This window comes from Myotis daubentonii, chromosome 3, assembly GCF_963259705.1.
Source record: "Myotis daubentonii chromosome 3, mMyoDau2.1, whole genome shotgun sequence".
NCBI classification, from domain to species: Eukaryota; Metazoa; Chordata; class Mammalia; order Chiroptera; family Vespertilionidae; genus Myotis; species Myotis daubentonii.
In genome coordinates this window covers 94,243,152-94,262,654 of record NC_081842.1, presented here as the reverse complement: position 1 = coordinate 94,262,654, position 19,503 = coordinate 94,243,152, and the positions used below count along the sequence as shown (strand labels likewise).

General features: G+C 39.7%; 1 pseudogene; it reads right to left on the bottom strand.

Annotated features, from left to right (window-relative positions):
* Positions 1-2,676: 2,676 nt before the first annotated feature.
* Positions 2,677-19,503, bottom strand: part of LOC132229664 (glycogenin-1-like) — a 45,943-nt pseudogene continuing 29,116 nt past the window's right edge.

Sequence of the window (19,503 nt, the reverse complement as noted above, 5' to 3'; positions counted from 1 at the left end):
GGAATTATTTTTAGAAAGGCAAACAAATGTTCCTAAGAATTTGGGACAAGATAGAAAACAAATTTCACTTCTACTCTGGCTGCCAAAGTAGACTCCAGTTAAATGAACAGATTGCTTGCTTTGTCTTTATAACACACGCAGTCATAACTTAAGAGATAAGAATGTAATATATTATTTTGCATGCATAAGCAGAGGTTTACATCTTTTTCTAAGAGAATTGAAACTGAAGATAAATGTGTGCACAGGTAGACACACACATGCACACTCACTCACACATACACACAATTAATATAAAGCATTGTTGGTGGATCTAATACCCAATCCTGTGCTTTCCAAGGGCTGAGATAGCTCCTACAAAACACTTCAACAGACAATTGTGTTTAGATTTGATCTTAGATTAAATAGATTTTACTGTCACTGATCTGACAGAACTGCAGCATGATCCACTGACAGGTTGGTATAAAAAACTTGGGTCACCATGAATGCTGCAATCAACTTTTCATTTTTTTCTTAGCAGGTACATCACTGAACACATTTTTAGAATCTGTAAAGTGTATTTCTAGTGCTCTCTCCTTATCAGTCTTTCTCTCTTTTTGTCAGACTAATTCTCCTTTGCCTAACCTGACCCAAACTTTGCTATCAGTCTTCCCAACTCATGAGAATTATGTGATATTCTATCCTATATAATAAAAGGCTAATATGCAAATTGACCAAACGGCAGAAAGACCAGTCACTGTGACGTGCACTGACCACCAGGGAGTAGATGCTCAATGCAAGAGCTGCCCCTGGTGGTCAGTGCGCTCCCACAGGATGAGCGAGCACTGCTCAGCCAGAAGCCCTGAGCTGGGCTCACAGTTGGCAAGTGCAGCAGTGGTGGCAGGAGTGGGGAGTGGACCTAAGCCATCAGTCAGACATCCCCCGAGGGCTCCTGGACTGTGAGAGGGCACAGGCTGGGCTGAAGGATGCCCCTGAGTGCACAAATCTCATGCACTGGGCCTCTATTTGCTTTATAAAAGAGTTCATAAACTGTTAGCTCCAAGCCTTATGCAGCCCTGAGATGTTTTTGGCTGTTGCTTGTACTATAGAAACGTACCAATAAAATCATCAACAGATACCACCAATACCTAAATCTAGAACTATAGTTTTTCTTAGAAGCAATTAGAAGCTTTGGGGTCATTAATTCTCCATTTTAATGTGGCAGTGATTGCTGAGGGCAGATTGGAAGCTGACCCTCAGGAGAGGTCAAGTGGTCCCCAGTCCACAGAGTATCCTACAGCCTCTTCTGTATGATACTTCGATTTAGGCTGTTTCTCTTATTTACATCAATAGCATGGCCCTAGTGGGATTTTCAGTTTGTGGTCCCTATTCTATAACTTTCTCAACTGTCAACGAAGTACAATTAACATGTTTATTGATAAGACAATATACCCCACTGGCATAGATTAATAAGAAATACTTGAAAAACTTCAACACTTAAACCTTTCAAAATTTTTTTAAAAGGTGGTTAAATGAAACATCTGTTTATAGAAGATGTTATCTCTAGACATAGTTGTTCCTGAAAAAAATTTAAATATGGAATGCCAATCTTAGTTTCATCATTTGTCCATACTGTCCTCTTACCCTACCTTTTTGAACTTTTACACTTGTGAAGAATGTAAGAAATAAAAATAAATTGGATACTGAAATAGCATTTCCCCATCTCACTACCTCTACTCCCATGGTGATTCCTCCTATTTATCTCTCACTTTCCCTTAGTTTTAGAACTAAGATTTATTATTTTCTTCTGGAGGATATGTTCTGGCTCCCTCCTTATTTAGACAAAGCTCTCTGTATTTTCATCTATTGTATGCATATCTCTATTATAACCATTGAGTTATAATGTTTTTATTTTCATATATAACTAGACAGATGATTGTACTCTGTGATATATATGTAACAGTAATAAGTGTTCGTTTGTTTGTTTATTTATTTATTTAAATTTGATCTTTATGCGAGATCCTGTGTTCTAAGGCCTCAACTTCCTGTCCAGGGAGAAATGCAACTCACTCTTTTGAAAAAGAGTTTTTGTTGATTTTTTTTAGAGGGAGAGGGAGAGAGAGAGAGAGAAACACTGATGAGAGAGATGCTGCCCCCTGCCTGCAACCCAAGCATGTGCCCTGCCTACCGGAAATCGACCCTGTGACCTCTGTGTACAGGAGGATGTTCAATCCAGTGAGCAGCACAGGCCAGGCCCAAATTACTCATTTCCAGAAGAACACACTCGAGTACCAGTCATCAGTGGTCACTGCTGATATTCTAATGGGCAGGGTCTCTGCTGCTGTCGGCCTGTGTTGGACAGGAGAGTCTTAGCTGAGGCTAGAAGCCTGATGCCTAAAATACAGCCTCCTTTAGTAAGTCATTCAACCCTGATTACCTGATAGTTTATATGGGCCACTTCCCAGCAATTACTGAGACTTTTTTTTTATGGCAATAAGTCTTTATTTTCATATAAGGTGCCACTGCTGTTTTCAGATATACAGAACTGAATAGAAGCGTTTAGCATGCTGCCTCACTGTACATGGAAAACTGGGGCATCTTCAGACACTAAAGTGAGGGAAGAAAATGGGTTGATGCCATTTGTTGACGGGCTTATGCATCACTCAGCAGTGTTACAGGCTGTCTTCACCTGAAAGAACTATAATCACTCGGGCAGCTCTGAACAATTCTTAAATGCATGTCTATGAAGGTGCAACAGCAAGCCAGAGACAGATACCATGTCCCACTCTGAAGGGAGACTGATCAGGCCCCTGGCTCAGCACATTTTAAGAGCTGATATAGCCATCTTAATAGTTTGAGTTTCTCTTACCACATATGTTGGCAATCAGCATAACAGAATTTCTGAAACATCAGCTGAATAAGCCCCAGTTTAAAAAACAGGCCATTGTCCATATAACAATTGCTACTTCATAACTTCTGCTCAGTTATCACTTGTTGTCCTACAAAAACCCCTTATCTGATGAATTTTAGTGAAAGCCTCTAGTAACTGTAACAGATTCAGCTCTAGATAATAAGTATGAGAAAAAAGTGCCTGTGAAGTGGATGTGTTCATGGAAAAGTGGCAGTGTTTCTATTGGAGGTAAGTGTCAAGTTTCCTCTTGATGTTGTCAAAGGAATCTGCTCCCATGTAATCAGCCTGGTCCTGTTCCCACCTCTCCTTCCATTCTTCTGAGGATACAAAAGGCTGTGCCGTAGCCGAGGTCTCCCCAAGGGACAAATGTGACACAGCTCTGGAGACATCTTCCACACTGAGGTGTGGGTGGGTGTCTGAGATGAGACAAACTGCTGCAGCAGAGGTGAAACGCTGGTGGTGAAGATGCCCCACCACAGGCTGAGGAAGTCAGGGTGAGTCATAGTGGGATCATGTGACTCACTTTTGACACTTTTTGTTTTTGGATCATAGGTGTAATTCCACGGTTTGATTCGTCCCAGGAAATGCACAACTTTGGCATTTGCACCAAACACTTTAAATGCTGGGAGGTAGGAGTATATAGAAATGCTGCTTAGGTTATAAATAAATGGCAGGTGTTTTCTGATATCTGTTGTTGCCCAGCTGCTAAAAAACATGCTCAGTAAACCCTGGTCCCCACCATCAAAACTACCTTGCTCGGAAGCAACACGCAACAGCTGGCTGTATGTTTCCACTGAAGGCTGATACACGAAAACTCCAGAATTGAAGCAGTCAGGCCACCCAGGGTCTTTTCTACCAAAAAAAAAAAAAAGAAGAAAGAAAGAAAGAAAGAAAGAAAGAAAGGAAGGAAGGAAGGAAGGAAGGAAGGAAGGAAGGAAGGAAGGAAGGAAGGAAGGAAGGAAGGAAGGAAGGAGAAAAGAAAGAAAGAAAAGAAAGAAAAGGAAATTATTCAAAACTTATTTTTCTTCAAAATAGCAACTGCATTCATTTCTAAACATGGATAATTTTACTTTCTAAGACCTTTGAATTTCATTTGCTCTAGGACTCTGGGTAGGGTTAAATCTTATATGCTTGCCAATTTTTACTCTGTTCCTCAAACACTGTTAACAACTTCCTGGATGGAGGGAAAAAAAAAAAAAAAAAAAAAAAAACACAAAAAAAACGTTTAACAACCTTATTAGGATGGAGGTGTTGAAGGCTGAATTTGGTGTGAACACTTGTATAATTCCCTCCTCTTGAGTGTCAGTTTCCCTGACCGATTTAATCAGATTAGACCTTTTAAAAGGGGTCTAGAGGTCAGAGTCAGGGGAAGTCAGAGAAATTTAAAGCTGTGTCAGATTCTCTTCTGCTGACCTTAAATGAGCAACTTGCCATGCTGAGGAGAGCGCTATGTGCCAGTAAATGCAGGTGGTCCATGGGATCTGAGGGGCACCCTCATCTACAGTTAGCAAGAAAACAGTGGCTTCTATCCTACAGCTTCATGGGAATAAATTCTGAAAGTGCCATTGAGCCTGGAGAAGGACCCTGAAATACAGGTGAGAACACAGCTTGGTTGACTCTGTTTTTAGCCTTGTGAAATCTCATCAGAAAACATAGTTACATTGCTTCCAAATTTTTGACCTACAGAAATTGTGAGGTAATAAATGAATATTTTTAAAGCTACTGAGTTGGTAATTTGATATGCATCATAGAAAGCTAATATGGAGATTTCTTATGAGAACCAGGGGAAAAGGGAATTACTATCTCAAGGAGCTGCTATAGTATTCATGAGTCATACTTAATTTTAATTTCATTAAAGGTAGAGATTTTATCTTATTTGTCCTTGTATCCTCCATATTAGCCTAATATCTGAATGATAATGGGACATAAATTTTGGGTACATTTATGGATAATACAAATATAATAATATTTTAATAGCTTTAATTATTAAAGAGGGAAATATTTGTGGATGATTTGAGGAAATAGCAGAATTGAGTCTAAGACTTAACCAGAGTATATATTCCTACCAAATTTATTAGTTTAAGCAAAGGAGAGTAAAATCAAACATATAAAAGGGCAAGTATGGTAAATTAACATGCACTTAATGTGACTTTATCACCACATAATGAGATAAGGACAGTCACCTAATTGCCTTTTTTACTTTGGAAAGAACACGTGAGTGTATGAGAAGACTTCTATGGAAGACTTCTATGTCTTAGAAGCATTTATATATAACACAAAATAAAGCCACTTTAACCTTTAACAGTATGAAAGAATACACACAAATGCACACACATCCATAAAATGAATTAACTGAAGACTAGTGTCCCTGAAAATCCTTTTTGAAGTAAGGAATGTGTGAACACGAAAGGCATGGGAAGCAGTACAATGTAATGTTATACAGCAACAAAATCTAATGCAATTTGAGACTTCATACAGAGAGCAATCACATCAGGGAGTAGGAAGGCAATAGTTCCTCTTTACTAAGTTCTTGTCAGAGCATTGGGAATACATTGCACGTTCAACCCTGGACTTTCTAGGCAGAAAAATAAATTCACCAGCTCCCTGAGAGAAGAGGAGCTGAAGGTGGGGTGTTAGAAGAATTGAGGCATTTGGCAAAAATAAGAAAATAACATCTAATTGACCCAAATCATCTGGAGTAGGTAAAATTTTCTTCTGTTACATGGAGAGTGTAGTCACAGAGGACACTGAAGAAATTATGAGAGCAGTGCTTCCCAAAGGTTACCTTGAAAACAATTTCTTTAGGGATCTTAGTGGACTCTGAAAAGCAATTCAAACTTAAAATTTTCTCCCCAATGACCTTTCTTATCACTTCCTACACTTTATCATATTATTTAAAATGGCGGTTCTTTCCAGGGCTTTATCCTTCATTTTGATAAAAACTATAAGCTACTTTATACAAAAATTTATCCAAGTTTTATTATTATTATTGGTATTACTGTTGTTATTCTTAACAACAATGGAAAGATTGATGATCATACATTCCAGGAAAGTAAACAATGCATGTGTTCTTTATTAGCAGATGATAAATTTGTTAATTTGATTTATACAATTAAAACATAAAAATGTTATGATGCAATGCATATCTTTATTGCATTTACAGTTGCTGTAGGGAAATCTAGTAAATGGCAGGATTCAGTTCCTTAATATTTACAAATTTTCCAATTCTAAAATCAATGAACTAAGCCATTGTTAGGTTCGGATGGTCTTCGGCCTCATTTTTACACCCATGGGCTCAGACAGCAGTGTTTTTCCTGGGGGTAGATTTCTTTTTTACTCCTTTAAATTTTAACATTTATTAGAATAACTGATGGATTGAATGGGTCTTTATTAAGGTATTGTTTAAAATTCTTAAAAATACATTTTTAAAAATGTTGATTATTTCCTTCATGTTGTTTTACTGCAACACTTGGTGCACTTGTTCTATTTTTTTGAAACCTTCAACCTTAATGGGTTCTGGGTTATGTCCAAAAGAAGTAAGCCTGTTCATGGATTGGTCCTGAGGAGGCTCTTTCAGGTTCCTGTGAGATGGATTTCTTGCACTCCAGTCTAGTAGTAGAGCAGGGCATGGCTCCTTCCTCCTCCTCCCCGCCTCCTTGTACAGCTTACTCTTCGGAAGGGGAAGCTGTTCAAAGATATAGCTTCCTTCCTTTGGGTCTTTAGAGCTAGCTGTTACCATTTTGTCTGTAGTGACTGATGCGAGAGAAGTGTATGAAATGCAATTGCAAGCTTTCAAGAGCAGAAGGATTTGGCTGCCACAAGAGGGCTAAATGGTACTCCTCAAGTCATCTTATAAACAATTGTGTTTCTGCTCAATATGCAGGTAAAGTTTGTTTAAATTGCATTTTCTTTGTAATAACTTATTTTCTTTTAACTCATTTTTATTAGAAGGAATTCAACAGTATATCTTAAGATCACTATACAATACATGTTTGTGCTATTTATATCAGTTGTGAAAACTGATAAATGCAGAGGGTTACAACTGGGATGAGTGAAGACAGTACTTAATAAACCACTTCTTAGTAAATCCTTCACTTTAATTTTTCTCATAAATTCTACTGCCTGTACAACCTCAAATCCCCTTTGGTGGGAAATGTTTTACCTTAGTAAAATCCCAGTTAAAGGTAAGTTGGATTTGAAATTTAGTGCAGTCAATTCAATTTCAATGTGATGTTCATATTTTTAATAATCTCTATTATCCCATCATTGGTGAAACTCATAGCTCTAAGCTGAAGATATGAGGTTGTTTATTCTCTCTCAATTTTTTCTGTCTTCCCAGGGCTTGCTCCTTATCTAATGGCAAGAGGAGAGGAATTAAGAAGATTTCTTATGTCACCATCCTTGGTGAGTAGGTCATCTTCTATATTAGTAATAAATGCTGTTTATTTTGTGAGTAATTATGAAGCTGTAAAGGCAGGGTTGCTGACTCCTCCTATTGGTCCCAATAGTGACATAGTTCATGGCTCAGCCTGTGTGAGGTATGATGTGTTGAGGTCCTAGCAAGCCTTGCTGGTGAGCACCTCCTTAGACTTTTGTGGTTCCTTTAGAGATGTGAGTATATCTCCTGACTATTTCCATGATGGTGACATCACACCACAGTCCTCGGATGAGCCCAATTCCCACCAATTCCATAGTCGCTGATCTCAACCATTTGTCAAGCTTCCAATTCAGAGGATAGCATGTCATCATGTTTTAAGATTTTTTAATGGAGCAATGAGTAATAACTATGGATAGATATTAATAATATATCATTGCCAATTCTTGATTTTGATAATTGTACTCTACCTATGTAAGAAAATGTCCCTGTAACTTTTTGTTTGCTTGTTTTTAAAACACACAAATGTTTTGGAGCATAATGGGTGTGTCAGGTTGGCATTTTACTTTCCAGTGACTTAAAAGAAACATATATTTGTAACACTTTTAATTTTTGTTATTAAAAAAAAGGTTTCATAGGCAACACAATTTACAATAGCTAAGATTTGGAAACAGCCTAAGTGCCCATCAACAGATGAGTAGATTAGAAAACTGTGCTACATCTACACAATGGAATACTATGCTGCTATAAAAAAGAAAGAAATATTACTATTTGCAATAGCATGGATGGAACTGGAAGCATTATGCTAAGTTAAATAAGCCAGTCAGAGAAAGATAAATATCACATGATCTCACTCACTTGTGGAATATATTGAACAACATAAACTGATGAATAAAAATAGAACCAGAGATATAGAAACATTGAACAGACTGTCCAACCTATAAGGGAATGTGGGGAGTGGGGGTAAGAGATCAACCAAAGGACTTGTATGCATGCATATGAGCATACCAATTGACAGACAGTAGGGGGATGAGGGCATGTATGGGACCGTGGGAGCAGCTGGGGAGAGGTCAATGGGGGAAATAGGATACTCATGTAACACTTTAAACAATAAAGAATTTAAATTAAAAAATAAAATAGTAGAAAAAGGTTTGAAATTAAAAATCTAATAAAGCATGCATGCATACATTTTCCTTAATATTTTATTTATTTCTGCCTGAAAATTATTATTTTCTTAGGTTTGCTTTTGGTCATCTATCAAGAAAATAATTTTTGCCTCTCTGGAAAACTGATTGTTTTCCACGGATTTAAGCAAGAGAAGATCAAATATCAAAGCAGACTAAGAAAAATATATGAATTCAATAGCTAGTCTCAATATCTATTTTCTCTTTATTTCTGGGTGAACATTTGATGATGTAGAAAATACCTACCAGAATATGTACCAATTATGTCTTCTGCAGAAATGTGTTTCTTCATTAGTTTATCCATGGATGATTAAGAGTTAACTGCGCATAAATAAGCTGGATATTAGGAGGTGGGAAGAGAGCATCATGACCTGCAAGGCAAGCTTATTTCTTTCCTATTTGCACAATAAAGATTGTTATTTGAGAGCAGAAATTTTGAATTAATATTTATCAGGTATTAATATTCACATTAAATATTTTGAAATTTTGTTGTCTATAATTATGTCTTGATCTATGCATTAGTTCCTCCATATTTAGATTCTTACTTAAGATAGGGTTCATTAGATTGTCTATTATAATGTCAACCTTCCTATACAATAAAAGCCTAATATGCTAAGTGTCCAGTCATCCAAGTCATCCATTCAACCAATCAAAGCGTAATATGCTAATGATATGCTAAGGCTGCTCAACTGCTCACTATGACATGCACTGACCACCAGAGGGCAGACCCTACAACTGGTAGGTGAGCTTGCTGTTGGGGCCCAGCCAATCCAGACTGAGAAAAACAGGCTGGACATGCCCTGGATCCCTCCCCCAGTTCCTCCCAGGCTGGCCAACCTCCTGCATCCCTCCTGGGCCCCGATCATGCACTGGTGGGGTCTCTCGTAATCCAAAACCCCTTGGGGAATGTCAGAGAGTCAGTTTTAGCCTGATCCTGCAGGCCAGGCCGAAGGACCCCACTGGTGCATGAATTCATGCATTGGGGCTCTAATCTACACTAATAAAAGACAAACATGCAAATTGACCATACTTTCACTAAGCATTAAGCCACACCCACCCACCAATCAGAGCGGCTATATGCAAATTAACCCAACCAAGATGGCGGTTAATTTGCATATACCAGCAGGGAGCGAAGACTGAAGACAATATGGAAGTGAAGCGCTACAGAAGGGAGCAAAGTAGAGGTGGTGGAGACAGGAACGGAGCCACGGCTGTGGAGATGGGAGGCAGGAGGGGAAACCCAGCCGCAGTGTCTGGGGGTGGCAGGGGAAACGCAAAGGCAGCAACTGGGAGTGGGAGCGAAGCCCGCCTCAGCAGGTTTTGCTCCCTTCTCTGCTTTGCTCCAGCCGCAGGAATCCCTATTCTTGCAGGAATCTTCCAGCAACGGGCTTCTAGTCCTATCTAATAAAAGAGAAACATGCAAATTGACCATACCCCCGAACACTTCCCATTGGCTAATCAGCAGGATATGCAAATTAACTGCCAATCAAGATGGTGGCCGGCAGCCAGGCAGCTGATGCCAACAGGAGGCTTGCTTGCTCCAGTGACAGAGGAAGCCAAGGTTCCCGGCTTGCAGCAGCCCAGCTCTGAACTCCGGATGCAACAAAGTTGCAATTATAGAAGCTAAACAAGCTCCAGAAACCTGCTTTCAGCTGGCAGCAGGCTCAGAGTTTAGAGCGGCAGTGATGGCAACAGAGTTTCAATTATAGAAGCTAAACAAAGCCCAGATATCTGCTTTCAGCAGCCAAGGCCTCAAGCTGGATCTGGCCTCAGAGCTAAAGCCAGCTCTCAGCTCCAGTGACAGCCATAGAAAGTAAATAAATCCCAGAATAAAAAAAAAGAAAAAAAGAAAAAAAGAAGAGGTTGGAAGCTTCAGTCACCCGCCAGCCTGAAAACGGCCCTCAGCCCCTCATCCAGACTGGCCAGGCACCCCAGTGGGGACCCCCACCCTGATCCGGGACACCCTTCAGGGCAAACCAGCCGGCCCCCAACTGTGCACCAGGCCTCTATCTTATACTACAGGCAGGGCGGGACAGCGCAAACTGCCATCCTGGCCCCATGTGCAGCCCTGGGTAGAGGGGCATAAGCTCCGCCCTCAGCGGGGACCCCTATGTGCCACCTGAGCCCCAAGCTGGGACCCCCATGCCGCCTAAGCCCCACACTGCTAAGGCCCACCCCCAGCCGGGACCCTATGATTATTGGAGAGCAGGAAAGTGCCACTGGGCCCTGGGTCACTGTGGTGATCTGGCCATCGGTAAGTAGAAAAGTGTGGCCTGTAGGCAGCCCCCAGCTGCGCCTGATCAGGGAGCAGGAAAGCCTGGCCTGCAGGCAGCCCCCAGCTGGGCCTGCTCCCTGGTCACCATAGAGACCTGGAAGTGGGAAAGCCCAGCCTGTGGGCAGCCCTCAGCTGGACCTGCTCCCCCGTCGCCATGGCGATCCTGGAGCAGGAAAGCCCAGCTTGCAAGCAGCACCCCCATCCTGGCCATAGCTCAAGGGAGAGTACAACATGAAGTGGAGGCCAAGAGCCTGAGAGATCAACACAGAGGGGCTCCTGCTCCAAGCCTCCATGGTGTGGCTGAGGGCAGGTCCCCAGCAGACACACACACACAGTGCCTGCTCTGAGCCTCCAATGTGGCTGGGGGAAGACTCCCAGTGGGGACACACACACACACACACACACACACACACACACACACACACGAGATGCCTGCTCCGAGCTTCTGCTGCCAGACTGTGGCCATCAGTAGGACATCCACTGAGGGCTCTCAGACTGTGATTGGGGCAGGCTGGGCTGAGGGAACCCCCACCCCCCAGTGCATGAATTTCATGCACCGGGCCTCTAGTTAAATTATAAAACAGGAAAGGAAGTATAATTGTTAATGTACAGTTAACCATACCTATGGAATTTTTATTCCTGAGTTCATAAAATCTATTTTGAAAGTATTTATACAAGCAAATAGTTCATGTCAAGGTTTTCTTTCTTCAATTAATTATTTTTTAAAAAATTTACTAGGTGGTTGATAACTCAGCACCTGCTGAGATAAATATTTGTAGGTTAAATCCATGAAAAATCAATGAGACCCTTTGTGGTTGGCAGAAATCCTATATTAACTATAAGTTACAGGAACAACTCTTTTATTTGGTTTTTGTCTTCTGAGCCTTCCTATTTTTGTCTTTTCTTTATGTATTTCAGCATGGTTCTACAGAGATAAATTCAGGTCAGATGTTTATGTGTTGTTGTTTTTTTCAAGATTACTTTCCTTAATGATATTTAAATATTTTTATGGACCATATGATTTAAAAATAATTAAAGAGCACCAATTCTAAGGATGACTGTAATGTAAGATTTTTGTACATGCTTCTATGCTACCTGTTATTGTCCTGAAGTTTTCAACCCAACGTTATGATCAAGGCCACTTCTCCTGATATCTGGGCTACATGATGGAGCAGTAAGAGAAAAGCCACATTGAATAATGTAAATGCCCATCAGCCTTCATTTCAGTGAAACAGGAAGTCCAGTCACAGTGCTGTTCTCTGAAAGCACAGAGTGATATTAGATATATGCAACTTTTTATTAGAACCCCAGTCTTGAGAAATTCTTCTGAAAGCTTTGGAAGTCTGTGCAGTTTTTAGCAAACATTCTAATTTTAGGAGATTTGGCAGAATGTTTAATTACCAGAAGGAGATCATGCTATTAATCAAGTTTGGAATTGCTATCATTACAAATAAATGATTGTAGGCAAATTGAGGATTTAATTACTTCTTTCAGAGGCAACATTCTGTTGGTTTTTCTTTTGAAATCATCCCCAAATGAAGACAGTGCAATAACATCTTGAAGGAAGTACTGATAAATCTCTTTTAATTTGTTCCATCCCTTTTATGATTCTACTCCTATTAAAAAGAAATGGCTTGTGGATAAGAAAGCATCCAGGATTATGGCAGTCAGTCTCCCCAAGCGACTGACTGACTTGCAGCTCGGCTCCAGTGAAAGATGATTGCCTCAGATGCTATTCATTTTGCTGGCTCTCATGTACTTTAAACTCCATAGTTGAATCAACTTTTAAAAGAATAAAATGGTCAGAAAACTCCAAGAAATCTTATTAATTTTGTAGTAGTCTTAAAATCGTACCAAAGGTTTTGTTCACTCAAGCCACTGCTTTGAGCAAAGCAGAAAGGGTTTCTTTTTAGGTGCTGAATGGAACAGAGGCAAGGCTTTCCCTGTTTGCTGTGTATGAAATGAGAGATAGAGAGATGAGGAATGTTTTATGTAAGTTTTTTGAGATACACACATATGCATATACACATATATGTATACATATATGCATAAACGTATACAACAGTATAAATACCAGTGAACGAAAGTATAAATGAGCCAGTTGAGAGAAATTGTGTTTATGCCTGTGATGAACACCTACCTAACCTTAGCTATCATCAGAAGGTACAGAAATTCCACAAATTTTTGTTTATGAAAAATTTCATATAATTTAGGATTAATTATAGGAATCAATAATAAATGAATTCCTACTGGTAAAGAATAACAATAGTGGTAGGAAATATTGCCTTGAATATCTTTACGAAATGTATAATGAAAACTTCCCTATATCAATTATTTCATGTTTTTATGCCTTATGCCCAGTTCCACCTCTTTGGTCAAAGGTATTTCAAGTCATGAAATCTGTGGACTTATATATCTATGAGGTTTTTGTTGTTTTAAGTATACATATTTCTATTCAGAATTGACCCCTTATGAAAATTAGATATTAAAGAAAATTTAAATGTGGCTCATTCCAGTTTCTCTTTATAGGTCTTTCACTTATTTTTTTTCTCTCAATGGCTCAAGGCTTTATGCTGCTCCAAGTATTCATTGTTCATTCATTTAGTCACAGATATTTATTGGGTTTTATTATGAGTTAGACACTTATATAATTGCTACGTACACTTTGGGTAAAAAACATTTTTGAAAAGCAAAAATTCTTGCCTTTTCAGGAGCGAAACTGGACCCCATACTTAATCAATTCCTACTTTAATATTTATGTCTATTAGGATGAAGGAGTTCATTTTTGCTAATTTCTAATAAATAATTTATTGTTATAATGTCATTAATACATCTTTATATCTTTTGATGGAAGTTTCCTAGAGATACAATACTTAATTTTCAAAGTAAAGGCAATATAATATATATATATATATATATATATATATATATATATATATATATATATTAAAAAATACATAGGATATATATATCATCTTAAGTATACTAATTCAGGGGGCCCAGAATAGAAAAAATTGCTTCAATCAATGAATTTTCTCAAAAATATTTTAAACAGAGACTCCAAATGTAAGGAACATATAACCATTCTTTTTATTCAAGAAACATATAACCATTTTTTTCCCCTCTAAAACATAGGTACAAGTCAACATTTCCTGTATTATTTTTTCTGAGGTTCTCTATCTGCAGGAGGCTTTTCAAATTCTATTTGGGATTTTCCATCATATAACTCTCCTCTGTGCTTCTATCTGTACATCTTTCTCAGTTAGATTTGACAAAAGACATACTGTAAATATATTTTACTCACAGTTTGCTACTTTTTTCTTTGATAGAAAATAAAGTGACATACTAGTACATTTAAATACAAAATAAATCCTGACATGTAATACATATGATTTATTTAAATTAATCTCTTAGACACATTGTTTATAGTATAATTTTCTTTTGATTAAAAGATGTTATAATCCTCTCATGTAGTTTCTCAGTAACGAAATGCCAATATTTCAGTATTTTTAATTTTTTTAATGAAGCATGGATTGCTTTTCAGAAGATTATCAGATTCCCTGATTACAGAAAATGCTAATCAATAACAGAGCATCAATTTTAAAATATTAAAATTAATTAAGAATATAAAATAAGAAGGAAAATAAATAAGATAAATATATATAAATACTATAAAAATAAATGACCAAGGACAATAAAATTTTGGAGAATAATCCTAGCATTGTCTAAGTGCCTTAGTCATGAGTTATGCAGTATCACAGAAACACCTTAGGAAGAAATGTGGACAATCTCTGCTGATCCAAACCTTATTTCAGTGGTAGGTGGAGTGGGATTAGGATACTGCTTAGAGATAAATAACAAACTTTCAAGTTTGACAGAACTTCCTAACAATGGCTCATTGTGTCATAGGATCCTCTAATGCTCACTGAGTATAGAGAAAAAACAGAGTATTCCCCCCAAAATGTATGCACACTTTAACAGCTGATAACTCAATTTTGAAAATGAAATATATTTTAATACACACTATCTTTACAATTATCCAATGTGTTCAATTTATACATTTTTATGGGCCTCACTTTAGTTAGGATTTAAGTTATGAAAGAAGAGTTAGAACAAATTATAAAATAGGTTATGAGTAACAGCGTTCATTGGTTGGTTGGTTGGTTTAAAATCAGGAAACAACATACAAAGCAAACCGTGAAGACTGATCTTGAAGTTTTCAAAAAATATTCTAAAATTATATTAATACCTTTTAATCAGTATGCAGAACACAAATAATTTTAAAGTGATATAGTTAAAATTATGGAAAGGTCATTACATTAGAAAATATTTGGGATTATTTCTCAATTCTTTTGGGGAATTATGGGAATAAGAATAAGGATGCTTGTTTTATACTCAAGATATATTTTAAAATATATTTTTATTGATTTCAGAGAGGAAGGGAGAGGAAGAGAGAGATAGAAACATCAATGATGAGAGAATCATTGATCGGATCCTTCCTGAATGCCCCCTACTGGTGGCCGAGCCTGCAACCCAGGCATATGACCTTGATTGGAATCGAACCTGGGACCTTTCAGTCCACAGGCTGATGTTCTATCCATCAAGCCAAACCAGCTAGGCCTGCGGGCCGGATCCAGCCCGTTTGAAATGAATAAAACTTAAAAAAAAAAAAAGACCGTACCCTTTTATGTAATGATGTTTACTTTGAATTTATATTAGTTCACACAAACACTCCATCCATGCTTCTGTTCCGGCCCTCCGGTCCAGTTTAAGAACCCATTGTGGTTCTCGAGTCAAAAAGTTTGCCCACCCCTGGGCTAGGGCATACTCAAGGTATTATAGAACTTTTATACTCATCCCATCTTTGTTTTGTCAGCAGTCCAGGGTAGTAATCACAGATAGGCATGAAGTGAAAAAAAAAGAGGAAGAAGGAAGAATAGAAAGAGATGTGCTGACAGCACTGGTAAGCAGGGAGAATTATGAAAAAACATAAAAATAATGACTTCTGGCAGTGTGTGTAACAGACCCAGGAAATAACAGTAGAATGGTAATTATATATATGGCCAATATATATATATATATGGCTAATATGCTAAGTGTCGACCATCTGACAGGTCGCTCTGATGTGCACTGACCACCAGGGGGCAGACGCTCTATGCAGGAGCTGCTGAGCTGCAGTGACTTGGCAGCGGCAGTTCTCGGTGATACACCCTGAAACCAGAGAGTAGGGAGCCCAATTCCTCATGGGGCTGCATGATTCCACCTTTGGCCTTGGGTTATGTTGTAGCTGGGACACTGTTGGCTTCGAATCTAGTTTACTGCACACTTGCGTTTGTGTTCCACATCCTGTAATACAGCAACTGAGCAGCGTGCCCTTTCACACTCTGGGACCCCTCAGGGGATGTCAGAGAGCAGGTTTTGACTTGATCTCCGCAGGCCAGGCTGAGGGACTTCACCTGCCAGAGGGAACCTGCTCACTCCACAGATGCCGGGGGAGGGACCACAGGAAGTTGGCTCCAGGGCATGTCTGGCTCATCTCACCCATTCCTGCCTCTCCAGCCACCTTCTATTTTGTTTCCTTCCAATGTGCATGAATTCATGCACTGAGTCACTAGTATTTAATAAAAAAAATAATATGCATAATAGTAATTATCATGTATAAATAAATCAGGTTCAGCACTCTAGATTTCTTACCTTATGAAGTTTTTATTGTTAATTATCTAATAAATATTGAATTCTTACTATGTGCCATACTCTAGCCACTTCAGAAAGGATAGTGAACATTTTAGATCAGAAGTTGCCAACCTTTTCAGGCCTCACAGACCACTGGTGGTCTGTGGACCACTGGTTGGTGACCACTGTTCTAGAGGGTGGACTTCCAATGTACAAGTTAGTCAAGTAAAATATATAGTGGGTTATATAGTGTATAGTAGAGTACATAGTAGCATAAATATCAAGAATTACTATCCTATATAATAAAAGTCTAATATACTAAGTGTCCAGTCGTCCAGTCAGCTATTCAACCAATCAAAGCATAATATTCTAATGATATGCTAAGGATGCTCAACCGCTCGCTATGATGTGCACTGACTACCAGGGGGCAGACACTCTGACCAGTAGGTGACCTTGCTGCTGGGGTCCAGCTGATTAGGACTTAGCGAGACAGGCCGAACACATGCTGGAGCTCTCCTGAAAACCTCCCAGGCCGTGATTGTGCACTGGTGGGGTCCCTTGGCCTGGCCTGTGTCCTTTCACAATCCAGGACCCCTCAGGAGATGTCAGAGAGCCGGTTTTGGCCCAATCCCACAGGCCAGGCTAGGGACCCTACTGGTGCATGAATTCATGCACTGGGCCTCTAGTATATAATAAATATATAGTAATTTAAATGGTGAAAAATGTTAAGTATAACCATAAGGCAGGAATAGTCTATGGGGTTTAAATTGTATGCTAGTTATGAAAATTATCACTGAGAAGATGCCTGTTGAATGAGACCCAGGGGAAGTGAAAGACTGATTCTGGAAGATGTGGGAAAATAATATTCTGGGTAGAGAGACAGTAAGGGAATGGGATCTGAGTGACTGGCATGTATTTGAGGAAGAATAGAAGGTAATTCTTAGATGTGTGGAAAGGAGCAGGGAGCAGTGACATGAACTTCAAGCCAAATCATGTAGTACCTCCTAGGTAAAAACAAAAACAAAAACAAACAAACAAAAATCAACACAAGCTTTTGACCTGGGGGAAAAGAAATATGAAGATGATGATAGAATTTATGTTTTAATTGGATCCCTCTCTTGATTGTGGTGATGGTTTCACAGGTGTATACATTTACTAAATCTTATAAAATTGAATATTTTAAATATGAATAGTTTTTGAATGTCAATTATGTTTTAATAAAAGCTGTTAAAAAAATCAATCTGGCTGCAGTGCTGAGAAGAGTGTCCTGGGAGCAAGGCAAATGCAGGGAGACAAGTCTGAGGCTAATTCAATAATAGAACTGTGAGATCACAGTGCCTTGGACCAAGAGGATAGCAGCAGGGGTAGGGAGAAATGAGCACATGCTGAATATATTTTGAAGTAAAATACCAAGGTTATTTGACCTAAACAACTATGAAAATTGATTTTCTATTAATTGAGATGCAAAAGGTTAAAAGAAGAATGTTTGCATATGGACTAATAGGAGCTCAGCTTCTGAAGTGTTAAGACTGAGATTCCTATTAGAAATCTAAGTGAATCATTCAAATAGGCAGTTGGAAAATGATGTCAAGTTCAGTGGAGTAGTCTGTGCTGGACATGAATTTAGAGCTATCTATGATCTATCTATATTATATCTATAATAGAGGCCCAGTGCACAAAAACCGCACAGGTTGGGTCCCTAGGCCTGGATGGCAATCAGGGCCTATCGGGGCTGTCTTGCCCAGTCCCAATTGGGGATGGGCAGGCCAGGGCATGCCAGCTGCTAGACTGGGCCTGCCAGGCAGGGGAAGAGACCATAGGAGGTTTTCTGGCCGGAGAGAGCGACCAGGGGAGGTTGGCTGGCCATGGGAGGTTGGCTGTGGGTACGTACTAACAACCAGGGGCCAGCTCCTGTGTTGAGCATCTGTTCCCTGGTGGTCAGTGTGCATCATAGTGACTGGTCAACCAGTCATGGTGGTTGTTCCTGTCGTTCAGTTGTAATGGTCTCAACAGTCACTTAGGCTTCTATATATATGTATATATAATCTCCACATATCTATATATGAGATTTATAAGTATAAAGCTATGTGTTATTACGTAGCAAGAATGTAGACAGTCAAAAGGAGCCAAAAATACTGAGTTGTCTGTGGATTTCCAATTAGGGAGATGATAAAGGGTCAGTAAAGGAAACTCACAGAGAACAGCCAGAATGAAAACGAAGGAAGTCAGAATGATTACTATGTAAATTTTCCTAATCTTATATAATAAAGAGGTAATATGCAAATTGACCAGCATTCCCTCACACAAGATGGCCATGTGGTCACAAGATGGATGCCACAAGATGGCTGTCAAGGGAGGGCAGTTGGGGGCAAACAGGCCAGTAGGGGAGGGCAGTTAAGGGCAACCAGACCAGCAGGGGAGGGCAGTTGGGGATCACCAGGCTTGCAGGGGAGTGTTTAGGGGGCAATCAGGCTGGCAGGCAGGCAAGCAGTTGGGATCCAGCAGTCCCAGATTGTGAGAGGGATGTCCGACTGCTGGTTTAGGCCTGATTTGGAATCGGGCCTAAACCGCCAGTCGGACATCCCCCAAGGGGTCCCAGATTGGAGAGGGTGCAAGCTGGGCTGAGGGACACCCTCCCCCAGCCCAGCGCACAAATTTCATGCACTGAGCCTCTAGTATGTCACATAAGATGAATACTAAGAAATAGCCTTTAGCAACATTGCAGTGATGTCTGGGCATTTGGGAGTGAGAACCAATCAGAGGAAAGTGACAGCCTCCATAATACTTTAAACAATCTATACTAATAAAAGGGTAATATGCTAATTAGGCCATGTGAACAGACATCTTCCAGATGTCTGACTTCCTTCTGGAGAGTCAGGGGTTACCAGGCCAGCAGGGGGCCAGTTAGGGGGCAACCGGGCCAGCAGGAAGGCAGTTGGGGGGTGGCCAGGCTGGCATGGGGGCAGTTGGGGGTGACCAGACCAGCAGGGTGGCGAGCAGTTAGGAGCCAGTGGTTCCAGATTGCGAGAGGGATGTCCAATTGCCGGTTGAGGCCCGATCCCCGCTATTGGGCCTAAACTGGCACTCGGACATCCCCCGAGGGGTCCCG